Source organism: Strigops habroptila, chromosome 18, assembly GCF_004027225.2.
Source record: "Strigops habroptila isolate Jane chromosome 18, bStrHab1.2.pri, whole genome shotgun sequence".
Lineage (NCBI taxonomy): Eukaryota > Metazoa > Chordata > Aves > Psittaciformes > Psittacidae > Strigops > Strigops habroptila.
In genome coordinates, this window is record NC_044294.2 from 1,674,029 (window position 1) to 1,687,958 (window position 13,930).

Consider the following 13,930-nt stretch of genomic DNA (forward strand, 5'->3'; position numbering starts at 1 on the left):
TGACAATGCAGCACGAGCCACGTGTCTCACTGGCAGGGAGATGCCAGCCAGCAGCATGGTGCCTTCTTGTATCACACAGGGAACACTGCACCATGGGAGAGCTCAAGAGGAGCCCAGAAAGCTGGCATGAGAGCTGCTGACACAGGAGTCCTGTGGAACATCCAAATCAGTGCCAGAGCACCTCCAGATCAACGCACGAGGTCATGGCAGAACATCTCAATATCAACATATAAGAAACCTTGAGCATCGTGGTGCCCCAAGCAAGTGCTCAGACATGACGACCCAACTGCCCTTGCCTTGGGGAGGACATGGAGGTGATGGCTGCAGCACCACAAGGCATGGAGAAGGCAGGCTCTGCCCTGAGCAGCACAAACGGGCTTTCCTCCAGGGCCAAAGCATCCCTCATAACAGCAGGACCAAAATCAAGGGTCCCTCTCTTTCTTATTCCTTAAGAAGAGATGCTTCCGGGCAGAGGGCTTCAAGAGAAGCCCAGAAAGTGAAAGAGATTCTGCAGGGAACAGGGAGGCTCTGCTGTAAAGCTCCACACACAGGAGTTTTCCTGCTCGGCAGCTTTCCAATATTTAAAATGTTGTTCCATTACAAAGTGAGAAAAGAACAGGGCAAGCTAGAAATTAATACATTTAAATAATTAACGTTGATATACATATGGGCCAACAGAAGCTCCTCACGTAGGCCACAGCAGTTTTACATCTTTCCCAGCAACGTTCTCATTCAGGAACAGTACAAAAGCCAGAGCCAGGCTGGGGCTGCTGTGCAGCAGAGCTGTCAGTGAAGCCCCGCTCCTATGCGGTGCCTTACAGAGAAGGTTTTGCAGAGTATCTGTGAACAGTCACTGCCAAAGGCAAGAGAGATCATCCAGGAAGAGTAATCTGCACTTTCAAACATTATTTGAAGACGACAGAGCATGGCCATGAGCTGACATCCTACATGAACGAGCCATGGGAAAATGATCCATCCCTGGCTCCATGTCACCCGCTGCAGCAGATGCTCCTACCAGGTCCCCACCACCCCAGAGCTGGGGCAACATGTGGGTGAACACCACAGATTAAGCATGAGCAGCAGGTCAAGGGCTTTAACCTGCCAGAGGGGAGATTGAGATGAGCTCTTGGGCAGAAGCTCTTCCCTGTGAGGGTGCTGAGGCGCTGGCACAGGGTGCCCAGAGAAGCTGTGGCTGCCCCATCCCTGGCAGTGTTCAAGGCCAGGTTGGACACAGGGGCTTGGAGCAACCTGCTCTAGTGGAAGGTGTCCCTGCCCGTGGCAGGGGGTTGGAACCGGATGAGCTTTAAGGTCCCTTCAACCCAAACCATTCTATGTTTTATTTTATGATACAGATATCAACCATCAGCATAAACCCATTGTGTGCCCTGCAGAGGAGTTTGGGGATGGCTGGGTGCAGCTGGGGAGTTAAACACCAGGGAAACAGGAGAGCAGGCAATTTTAACTCTCATCCTTAATACTATTTGACCACTAATTTTTCGTCTTTTTTTTTGGAAGCGAGTTTAAAATATGGCCTTCAAAGCAATCTGAAGCTATTAGTAACGCAAGGTGAAAGAGAGAGTAAATTCAGGGACACAATATAAACCCAAGCAGCTGAAAGGCCTCAATTAAGCTGAAAGGAGTTATCTGGTATTTAAATAATTATTAGATTGAAGGAATAATCACAGGTCTGAGCTGATTTTTTTCCCCCACTGTCATCCTAATGGAGGCTATAATATTATTATTCAAATGCCCATGATTCTCATTGAGGGGGCATGAAAAAAGGGCTCATTTAATCTCCATACGACAGGGCTTCAGGAGGCCCGATTAGTCATTTCTCTTATTTCAGCTGTCACTCACTGCCAGGCACCACGGTTTGTCATTAGTGGCATTTTATGCACATACACACACACACGAAAATAAAGGAAAATTAAGGCAAAACCAAAAAGAGAAGCTCCTGTGGAAGATGATGGATCAAAGGGACAATTTTGATGTCACCCGTGCAGCAGCTGCATTTGCTTCGTGGCATTGGGGTCTTTTCTTTAGGGGTAGGGTTGGTCTTGTGAGCAGTGATTTATACACAGCCTCACACCCCCCACCAATTGCCTCTGGCCTCCTGGGACACTCCATCCCCTTTGGAAGATGTAGCTCCTACAGCCCCAGCATCTCCGAGACACAGCAAAGGCATCCGCACCGACCCCCGCATCCTCACCTCCATGTACCATGTACTTTTCTTGGGATGTCCCTGCATTGTTCCCAGCCCAGAGGCCACCAGGGTCACCAACCACCAGACAAGGGGGCACAGAGAAGGCAATAAAATCCACTATGTTTTTTTTCCTAAGGCCACATGGGTTTGGGGATCTGCCTCACACAATGAAGCCTCCTGAGCAATGACTGAGCTTGCGGGGAGTGGGACAACGGGCCCACGACTGCTTCCTAATCTGGAGATGGATTCTGTCCTTTTAGATAGAATCACAGACAATGGTTTGGGTTGGAAGGGACCTTAAAGCTCATCCAGTTCCAACCCCCTGCCATGGGCAGGGACACCTTCCACTAGAGTAGGTTGCTCCAAGCCCCTGTGTCCAACCTGGCCGTGAACATTGCCAGGGATGGGGCATCATTATGCTTCAGCCTCTGCTGCATGGCCCCTCGGCAGTGCCTGTCCCTGGCTCCGCAGGACTGCGCTGGCAGCCACAGGCAGGAACCTGCTTCCCCAGAGCTGCTTATTCACGGAGATGGTATTTCACAACCTCGTCAGCTTTCTGAGAAAGAGTTACGAGGGCAAAATACAGCATTGTGATTATTACTTCCTCCAGACCTGGGACAAGGAAGAGGACGGGAAGAACAAAACCCAGCCATGAAAAGGCATTTCCCTGATAACAAACACGATTGCATGAATTATGCACAAAATTTGTCCAGACTTCAGATATTGGTTATACAATGCATACTGGATAAGCCACCTCTCCTCCCCTCCTCCCTCTCGAGCAAACACATCTCAACAGGTCTGGGGTAAAGAGAAACAGGAAATCCCTGCTGCAAGCTCCATCTTTGCAACTACATTTTGGAGAGCACAGCACAGTGCTCTGACCTGACCTTACTCCTGGCTTTGTCCCAGACTTGCTGAATAGAACTGGACAAGTCACATTACTCAGACTCAGTTTGCTCCACCTGTCAAATGGGGATAATGCTTTCACACATGAGGTACTTGGACAAGTAACAGGAAACTCAAATAGGAGTTACCAAGCACAAACTGCTTGAATAAAGCGCGTGTAAGGGACTGGTTCAGTGCTTCTTGGTGCGCCTGTGCTCATGAACTCTTTGATCAGAGATTGTTCAGCAGAGCAGGGCTACTCTCCCCTGTCAGGCATGGGAACAGGCTGCCCAGGGAAGTGGTGGAATCACTATCCCTAGAAGTGTTCACAAACCGTGTAGATAGGCCCCCAGTGACATGGTTTAGTGGTGGCCTTGGCAGTGCTGGGCTAATGGCTGGACTTGATGAGCTTAAAGGTCTTTTTCAACCTGGTTGATTCTATGATTCCATGACAGTGGTGACAAGCAAACACAGGCACAGCTACCTCCAGTCCTCAAGGATGCTGAAACAGAGCAAGGAGGCATTTCTTTAACACGACAAGGTCATCACTGGCTCCTCTGGCAAACCTAAAGCAGGACTGCAGCCATGGCTCACATCCAGCTGTGCACTGCAGCTGGTGACATTGAACCCACCAACCCCAAAAGAAAAAGCTCCTAATGAACCCAGGACACCTAGGTGGCAGAAATTAGACCCCTTTTTCTTCCCCTGTGCTGCTACTTGACACCTGCAATCTGAGAAACCACAGCTGGCAGCTATTGAGCTTCAAGTACGCTGCTGCCAAATAGCTTATAAATTACCTTGCACTGAGAGAGGTGCTGGGAAAAGAGGACTTTATTCACCATGCAGTCCCTGAGGACAGACCCAAGGCTGGAGACAACGCCAAGCACTGCAGCACGGAGCAGAACAGACCCTGATTTTCCTGGATGAAGTATGACACAAGGGGAAAATGTAACACTGCTTAAGTGTAATAGCTGGTCTAGTTAAGTTAGGGGAAGCCTCAGTTTCAGCCAAACCTCTGCAAACAGGTCACTGGCTTTGGATAACATTCAAGCATAAATAGTTTGTGGGCAGGAAGTTGTGATTCTCTAATGTAGTCTCTTGCTGGAAGATATAATCTTCATTCAAGAGGTTTTTCCTCTAAACTGTCTTTAAGTACCCCCAGAACCAGAGTCCACAACCCCTCCAGGCAATCTAGGTCAGCATGTCCCTTCAGAAGTGCTTTTTACTAGTTTCTTACCCAAGTCCTGATGGACTGAGGTTTATCCACCCCTCTTCACTGGTGCACCTGAACCTCCTTTGATTATTCATGAACTTGAATCCCAACAAAATGCAATTTAATGGATGGTGACCTCAAGCTCAAGCAGATTAAACGATTAAGTGATTTGCCCAAGGCTAGTCAAAAGGTCCCAGTGGCAAAGGCAGAAGTTTTATCTCCCCAGCCTCAGCCCAGCCTTTCCCCAGGTGACATCCATCTGCACTTTATTACAAGAGAATATTACAGTGCAGCACGAGGGAGGATCACAGCGCAGCCACCGAACTGGAGGAGAAAAATAAGCAGCAGCTTCTCCTGGCCTCACTCCAAGTGCACCACAGGCAAGTGAAGAACCCCAGCTTCAAATTAAATGGGTCCCCAGCCACTCCATTAAGCAGAAATCCTGAAACAGAAATCCTTTGGCTGTGCCAACCCTGTGCAGCGAGTGGTGTTCGTTATCCCCAACACTCCCTACGGCAGCCAGATGTATTTACACAGTAGCCACAGTGCTGTTACCTAAGTAAACCAGGAAATTGTACATTTGTTAAAATTAGGTTCCGAGATGCTGAATCCCCAACTGTGAAGCTATAGATTTCACTCAGCCTGCAGTGCTGGGATGCTGAAGAGCAGGCCACTGCCTTGTCTTTACTGGTTATGATGCTCTGTGCCACTCAGAACGGGATTATGAGCCACAACCACCAAGTCAAGCCTACACAACTGCAGAGCATCGTGCTGTACATCACTGCACCTTCCCCCATCAGTCTGGGAGGGTAGGGGTGGTAACGGCACCAAACTGGGGCAGGAGCCATCAGGATGAGAAGCAGAGGAACACGCAAAGGGAGAGGGTCATCCCCACTCTGTGACCAGCACCATTGGCTCACTGCTTCTCTCCAGATTTCAGCAGCCAGGGACAATGCTGGCATTCCCACTGCAGAAGTGGAAGAAATCATCATCCACCGTGGTGACACCATGGGATCATGAGGATTTCGGAAGGCAGAACACAACTGCAAAAGCCCTTAAATTAGCAACAAAACTGAAGCAGACAGGTTGATGTACGAGAGAGCCACACAGCACTGAAGAACCCTTCAGGGACCATTAACCAGCCCTCGTCAGGCCTGTCTTAGTGGAAGTATGTGCTATGAACTACAACCCACACCAGCGTTATCAGCCACACGAAAGAAGTGCCTTTACTTCTCCAAGCCTTTTTACACAGGGTCGCCTGCCCTTTTAAGTGCATCAGTGGGGTGCTTGATGCAGTTTTTGAAAGCGTTTCCAAGTGCCTGAGCCCTGGGAAATGTAAAGCATGTCCATTCCCTGCCCAGTCTGCTCCACTGAGCGTGACAAGCAGTGGCCACTGCAGCGCTCACAGCCGCACAGACAGCGGCTGCTTGCTGCAGGATCCCAGTGGGTCTCGTGCATACCTGCCCATAGGGCTCCCAGTGCCAGCAGGTCCAGCCAAGGACCCGGAGACATCTCAACTCCATCCCACCATCAGCTGAACATCATCTCCTCTCCTACAGCGTTTAGACATCAATGTCTACTCAAGAAAGTGACTTCCCTTCGCACTCATCTGCTCCATGCTCCTCTGCCCTGCTTTTCAATTTCAGAGCTCTGGCAGATCACTGATTAATTCAAGCCTGTTTAATAACCCTTCTGTTTAGATGAAACAAGCTGTCTTGTTTTCTTTATTTTTAACACTAACTCTCATTTCTTTGCTAAGGATCTTTCTGTCATTTAAAAACTCGTCTTTCCAGCCAAGCTCATCACCGGCTGGAGAAAGCATCTGCTTACATCCACATGTGACATCAACCAGAAGTTACAGCATGAGGCTAAGGAGGGACTGGACACCTTGATGAGTAAGATGTCGCAGAAGCCTGAGCTTGTCTTGCAGAATCATCAGCTACACAAATCCCCGTGTAGCTCAGACCAGAGGGCAAACACTGGGGCCAGCTCCAGACAAGATGGGTGAGAGGAAAATGCAGCTCTGGGACCCCCAACACAAGAGGGACATGGACCTGCTTGAGTGAGTGGAGAGGAGGCCACGAAGATAGTCTGAAAGCTGAAGCAGCTCTGCTCTGGAGAAGGGCTGAGAGAACTGGGCTGATTCAGCCTGGAGAAGAGAAGGCTCCTGAAGGGAGACCTTAGAGCAGCTCCAGTGCCTAAAGGGGCTACAAGAAACCTGGAGAGGGGCTTTGGACAAGGGCCTGTAAAGACAGGACAAGGGGGAATAGCTTTAACCTGCCAGAGGGGAGATTGAGATGGGATCTGAGGCAGAAGCTCTTCCCTGTGAGGGTGCTGAGGCGCTGGCACAGGGTGCCCAGAGAAGCTGTGGCTGCCCCATCCCTGGCAGTGTTCAAGGCCAGGTTGGACACAGGGGCTTGGAGCAACCTGCTCTAGTGGAAGGTGTCCCTGCCCTTGGCAGAGGGTTGGACCTGGATGAGCTTTGAGGTCCCTTCCAACACAAACCACTCTGGGATTCTGTAAAAGGAGACACAAGAGCTGGAGCACCCAAACTCCACGTTTTCAAGGGTCACTGTGCATCTGTGTGTGGGAAACATGCCTCAGAGAACCCAGGCTCCTGAAGCCCCGCGCTGTGCCCCCGGCGCAGCAATCGATTGGCAATGGTCACAGCAGCTGCTCCCAGCACCACAGACCAGCCCCACCACAGTCCCGGTGGCCATCACCCCTCCTCTGGCCCCCGGCTGCACTCGCCATTACCCGCTCTCCTCACGCCGCAGGGTTTGGAGGCATCCGCTGGGTCATGATGTAACCCAGCAGAGCCTCCTCCCTCCCACCCGCTGCAACCCCAAGTGCTGTGCACAAGGAATAACAGACACACAGGGACCCGGCTCCCGATGGGAATGAGTTGGAGCCTCTCAGCTGTCTCCTGCCTCTTTGAATTTCAAAGCTGCACTTGTCTGTAGAGCAACTGAGTCATTTCCTTCCTATATCCAGCCTATCGGACTGGATCCAGCAGTGCCTGGAAAACAATAAATCCTTCAAGGACTTGTGAGGCCATATTTCACAGGAATGCAGCAAGCCTGCCTGCTTGGATTGCTCCTCACACACCCTTTAATTCAACACTCCTCCATGGAAGCCGGCTCACTCTGGACCCGGTCCCATCCCTGCTGCTCCCGCCACCCGGAGCAGCACTGGGGCAATGCAGAAGCCCAAGCGTGGACCAGCACTAGCGACCCACATGGATCATGAGCACTGCCAGGGATGGGGCAGCCACAGCTTCTCTGGGCACCCTGTGCCAGCGCCTCAGCACCCTCACAGGGAAGAGCTTCTGCCTCAGAGCTCATCTCAATCTCCCCTCTGGCAGGTTAAAGCCATTCCCCTTGGCCTGTCCCTACAGGCCCTTGTCCAAAGCCTCTCTCCAGGTTTCTTGTAGCCTCTTTAGGCACTGGAGCTGCTCTAAGGTCTCTCTGGAACCTTCTCTTCTCCAGGCTGAACAAGCCTACCTCTTTTATAAGTGTCTCCTTTACAACCACAAATTGGTCTTTCAAATGCACAAACCATTTCTATGAAGCTCATGAGACAAAAACTCTATGATCTGAGCTATCTATGGCCTAAAAGCTGCAGATCTTCCACTGTAACAACAGGGTTGAGACATTTTGTCAAAAGAAACTCCCAAATTTGACTTTCCGTGCAGCCCTGCAGCAAACTGGTGCATTCTACAGGCTCATTTCAGTGCTGCTTCCATTGTCTTTTTAGATGCCAGGAGCAAAGCCCAACTGACTTACATTAAGATTCATAACACTCTTAACCAAATGACACCATGTATATGAGAAAAACTAAATGACAAGAAAATTAATAATATATCCTCTTCAGTAACAAGATGGCTAAAGCAGATAGTCTGGCAAAGTGTCATGTTGATAATGGAAACTCGCAGAGAACGTAACAGAAATTGTCAGGGATGAACAAATGAGTCAATATTTTGCTTTATCTTGTGTTAAAATTTGCACTGTTTGTGCTAAAAAACTTTCTTTTAATCTTGGAAGGAGAAGGAAATTAAGCCAAAATGGTTCGGTTTTCAATGGTCCTTTGCAGCTCATAGAGAGGACAGCGTGAGAGCAGGGCTGGTGGGGAAGGTGAGCTGCCCAAAGCCCTGTGCCAGCAGGACTCACACCCAAGGAGAATGGACCTTTAGATCTGACATCAAGGATTGACATTTTGGACAAGTCTGCAAGGCAAGGAATGGTTAAAACCCCCCCATAGTGCTGAATTCACACTCCGAAGGGACAAAATCCATCTGCAAAGTCAGTCCAATCCCACCCAATTTATCACCCCTGAGGTGAAGTCTCCCAGTGACCCAGTATCCCAGGCTTATTTGTTAGAACAAGTGAAACAACATCCTTGGAAGTCCTTCAAAGAGCCTTTGCTTTGGTTTCTCCCTGAGAATTTGTTCTAGCACTTCCCAGCTCAGCCCAAGACAAGTTGTGGCCATTTCCCTGTCACAGAATTTATTTGGTGGAACCGATGGAACAGATTTGCCCTGTCACACAATTTATGCCTTGAAAAGCCAAGTTGCACAAGGACTTGTACCAGCACCTTATTATATCCCAGTGGACAAGCAAAGGGGCTCCTGCCTCTTTCTTCCAGTGAACCCTGGAGCGCTTGCCCATGTTCCTTGGTTGCTACGAGATTTTAAAGGCAGTTGAAACCTGTTACTACCAAATGGGCTTTTAACACAATTCCTGCTCCATAAAGCTCCTTGTCCGCCAGTGCAGCCCACTGATGAGAGAAGGGCTCATCACTGCTGCTGCAATTAACTCCTTGCGAGCAGCAGAGAGAACTTTACAACTTGGAGAAAAATAGCCTGCAGCGAACCTTTTGCTGCTGCATCATCTCTCAGCCAAACAGATTACTTACTGTGGATGTTTTTCATCCGGCCCTTCCAGCTTCTACAACACAATGGATGATGCCTCCGTAATGTTAAATTGATTTGGAAATACAGAAGGGCAGACATCAAAGGTCAGACGTTTTATAAGCTTTAGGGCAAACACAGAAATGTTCCTCAGTCCGGGGTGGACTTTGAGAAGCTCTTACTCCCGGTTTGCTAACTGGGAAGAGCTTATTTCCCGCCTCTAAGTACACAAGCAGCACCTTTGGGAAGCACTCAATACACAACAAAGTGATTTTGAAGAACCCTGAAGAAAAACCAGCCCTCTCCAAGCAGTCCAGCCTTTCTGGCTGCCCTACATCTCCCAGAGACAGTGGCTGAATGAAGGGATTCAGGCATCTTTGTTCTTACTTGTGCCCTGCCTTCAGCACTGACACTTAATAAAAGGAAAACAGCAGAAGACACATTTAGGGGCCAGCAGAGGAACAGGTACATTGATAAACCAGCACTCTCTTGTGCCCATGTGTATTTTGATAAAGGAGGTGTCTACTACATCCACACAGTCACTCCTCATCAAAGCCCAGGATAACCAGGATGCTTGGAGTACGCAGAATCACACCCAGCATCCCCCACATCACACAGAACCAGCAATAGCTTACTCCAAGTCAGGGTTTGCTGCCAGGACCTCGCTGTGCTCCTACACCACAATCAGAGCAGCAGCGCTCCAACCCTGCTCAGCCCTTCTCAACATCCCCAAGGGCAGGAGCTCCCCTGGTTTAGCTTCAGTGCGGATTTAAAACCTGTGAGATGACAAATCTTTAGCATAAGAATAATTCAGGCAGTTCGAAAACCTCAGGCATGCTCCTGCTTCCTCTCCACCCCACCTCTTCGCACTTCCATTAAAAATCAAAAGGAAATTCACAGGCTTTTTTTGTTTAAATAACATTACAGGCTGTGACATAAACCAGCAAAGGCAGGAAATATGACCATGAGGGCAGTGCTCCATCCTCTGCTCCTGTCACTGCCACTTTTTGGGGACTTGGCAAACGAATGAGTAAAGGAGACAGCCTGCGTGTTTTATGGAGTTGAACTGTAACATCCCTGTTAAGCAGCCAACTTACCATTTCTCTGCTCTGACATCAATAAATCTATCCAGCCACAGGGAACAAAGCTCTTCACATGAGCTGGCTACACGTGAATCCCTCCGATTTGGCTACCTGGGCAAGCCACCAGCCCGCTGGGGTCTGCCTCACCCACTGTTGCTTTTGTAATAGCCTCCGAAAAGTGGGAAACCACCCCTTTCAGTACTATGATAGGTTTTAACCCTGCACAGACATTCATTACAGCACCTGCTTTTCCAACAGCCAATTCCCAGAACCCCAGCTTCCCGCTCCTAGGGGCAAAACCAGCCACTTTGGGCTATAAAGAAAACCTCGACAAGGCAAACTCTGAGAGCGCAGCAACTGGGAAGCAAAGAAAAAGAACTCAAAGCCTCGTTTTAAGTATAATTAATCTCAAAACTTCAAAGCTCAAACTCACTTTTTGGAAGCTCACTCCCAGGTTAACAAACAGAAGTGGAAACCAAGATAAAATCCCTGTACACCTACAGCTTTTTGCCCTTTGCTCGCTGGATGCCCAGTTTCCTCCACTGCACCACACCGCACACGAGGGATCGCTTCGAGCTTGCTCTTACCGCTGCCATGAAACTGCTACAGAGGAAACACTACACATCAATCTCTCCAAAAGGTATCTGTTCCCAAGCTCCCCAAGCCTGGAAATAACACGAGGAACTTATTCCACGCTGAGTCAGGGTCTGACGGCAGCTCCTGGACCGGCTGCAGTGGATGCGCTTCCTTCCCGGCGCGCGTCACGGGCGGCAGAGCAGCCTAGCGCTGCCCCAGAGGTTTCCTGTTTTCCCCAGTGCCATGCGGCTTCCCGAGAGATGGTACAGGGAAATGGGGCTCCAGAGCCTGACACTGAGCTGCTGCGGGAGCTAAAACGCCTGTTTTTCAACTGCTGTTAAGAGCCGGCCAGGAGTTGAAAGCAAAATACGCCGTTTCCTTTAACGTTCCCTGATATAGGCAGGGAATGGCCTCTCCATGGACTACCACCAACCATCCCTTCACTAGGAAAATAGTGTAAGATTTCCCTATGCATCCCAAGGGCTTCCTATCCCCCACATCCTGGTACTCCCACTGCTGAGCCCCATACATGAGTTGAGGTCATGGAAGGTAGGAGCCACTGGTCCAGCCCTTCCAAGTCAGCGCATAGAGGCAGAGTCCGGGTCCATGCTCAGCTGCTCCTGCCTCTGCCCACCCCTCTGAACAGCCTGCCACTCACAAGGATTTGTGCTGGTGTTCCCACAGAGCCTTCAGCAGCCTGAACCAGCACTTCCCCTTGCTCCCACCAGCATCAGTGGCCACTGGACTGCGAGCGCAGCTACGGTATTACATAGCAAGAGCACCCACCAGGAGAGCCCGCACTGCTCCCACCGAGCCCAAGCAAGGGCTGAGCTGATCTAACATCCACTTACCACGCTCAGGAGGAGGCTCAGCCTCGGCAGCAGCCAGGAAGGAGACTGCCCTTCCCGTCCGGCTCCCAGCGGTGAGGTGCTGGGACCGTGCTCCAGTGCCGAGCCCCTGCCGTGCTCCGAGCCCCCTCCCGGGTCAGCCGGCGGCTCCGTTAATGGGCCCTGCGAGAGGAGCGGCGGCGGCGGGAGGCGGCGAGGTGAGAGGTCAGCGTAATATTTACTCAGACGTCACCTTTCACTTTTATGAAGCGGGGAAGTGGTGTCGGAGCAGGAAAAGGGCTGCAAGGAACGATCCTGCCTGGGAAGCTGCTGCCACACCAAGCACAACACACAGGCAGCTCCAGAGAGCCATGAATCACACCTGGGGACGTGCTCTGGGCACGTCCATTGCTGTCATCCACCCTACTGGAGGGGCAGAGGGAATGGCTGGGGTAGGCAGGACCTCTGAAGGGTACAGAGCCTCTCCAGGTCTTCAGGACATCCCCCACCAGACAGGAGCCCATCACACAATGGGGCCATCCCTCCGCACCATGGTATTTCTGAAACTCCTAGGAGATGAGGCACACAGTGCAGGGAGCTAACAGAGAAATGCATCAGCTCACTCCCAAAATGTCCCCAGGGGACCTCTGTTTCTTGGAAGCACTATCTCCTCTGCCAAGTGGAGAGATGGGTTCGAGCGTGCCTCCAAGCACGGAGCTGGGCCAGGTCTGGTCTCCTGTCCAGCACTCGCTGCTGCCCTGGCACAGCGGAGGCCCTGGCTTGGCAGGGCTCTCCCACGCTCACTATCACTCTGTCTTTGGAGCTGATCTGGACTATTTTATAACGTGACTCTGATGCCTTTTATCTCCTGCTCTGAATGTAATTTCAGTCGAGGCAAAGCAGGATTAAATTTTCATAATACGATACATTTATCTTGCTTTTCACTGCCCCCCTCCCCATTACCACCTCCTAGTTGGAATTCACCCAAACAGAAGCAGCGATTACAGTGAGAAACACGAGATGGGCTCTACCCGATAACGGAGGGGAGGGCACCTCTTTCCCAGCACCCTGTCCCTGGCAGTCCCCCACCTCACAGCCCCATATCCAGCCTCAGGCTGACAGCATCACTCAGCCTCCCCCAAAACACACAGATGGATCTTAATTTGGAGTCAAACCCCAGCAGAGAACACACAGCAGATTAGGGACATCACTGACATATGTTGCACTTGTGTGTTTGGTAAACTTGTGCTTTCTGGTTAAGCCCTATTAGAGCCTCACCCCAACCCAAGCAGCTCCCAGTGCTTGTGCTCAGGGCACAGCGAGCAGAGGAGCCACAAGCCATCCCAGGGAGCCACAATTTCCTGGGTAAGGAGCAGGAATGTCCAAAAAGCACCAAAATCCTCCTGTCCCCCACCCCTAAGCGCAAAAGCACGGGTCAGACTCGCAGCCCCTCCGAGGGGCTCGCACACCAGCCAGAGGCTGCATCATCTCGGGCCAGCTTCACCAGTTGCCGGGTTTATGTTCATTTTCAGTTCGGGCTCCGCCAGCCTGATCCGGAGGATCCCCTCTAGTGGGATAAGGAGGAATTTCAAGCTGACATCCTACTCCCATCTCCTCCGGAGCTCCGTGCCAGACACCGGCCAGCCCTGCTACCCAGGCTGAGTGGTGGGCTGCAGCTCATGATTTCTTCATCCCGTTTGGCCAGAGCCATTTGGAATGAAGTCAAAACCAGGCTGGAAAAGGCAGATGCCGGGAGGCAGCGCAGATGAGAAGAGAGAGGAAGATGACAGCAGACATCAAGGATAAATCCCCTTCACAGCAGCAAAGAGAGGATGACTTCCATCAGCAAAACATCTGCCTTTGGCCATGAGGTGCCACCCAGACCTGGACCTCACCAGCAAGCCCGGACGCTCGCTGCAGAGCACGGGCTGGAGGCATCGTGGCCACTCTGGTTGCAGTGGCACATGGGGACACAGCCGGAGGCACCCACCAGGTCCACTCACAGCCCACCTCCATCACCAGCACTAAACCACCCAGTAAATACACGTATTTTCACTGCAGAGAACAAATGTGAACACAAGCCCCGGGCGGCTGTCACCGCTGCCCAAGGACAGCAACACTGCCCTCAATTCTGCTTTTGTTCCTGCGTTGCTTTTCATCCCGGAGGCTCCCTCTGCACCACTTCTGCAGACAAAAGAGCTCGTGGCCTCCTCAGACCAAACCACCTTCATGTCT

The 13,930-nt window shown here is 51.0% G+C and overlaps 1 protein-coding gene across 3 annotated transcripts in view; it reads right to left on the bottom strand.

The window, feature by feature from the left end:
- The window catches only part of PLXNA2 (plexin A2), a 287,247-nt gene that overhangs the window by 188,983 nt on the left and 84,334 nt on the right, over positions 1 to 13,930 (bottom strand). The window lies entirely within an intron of this gene.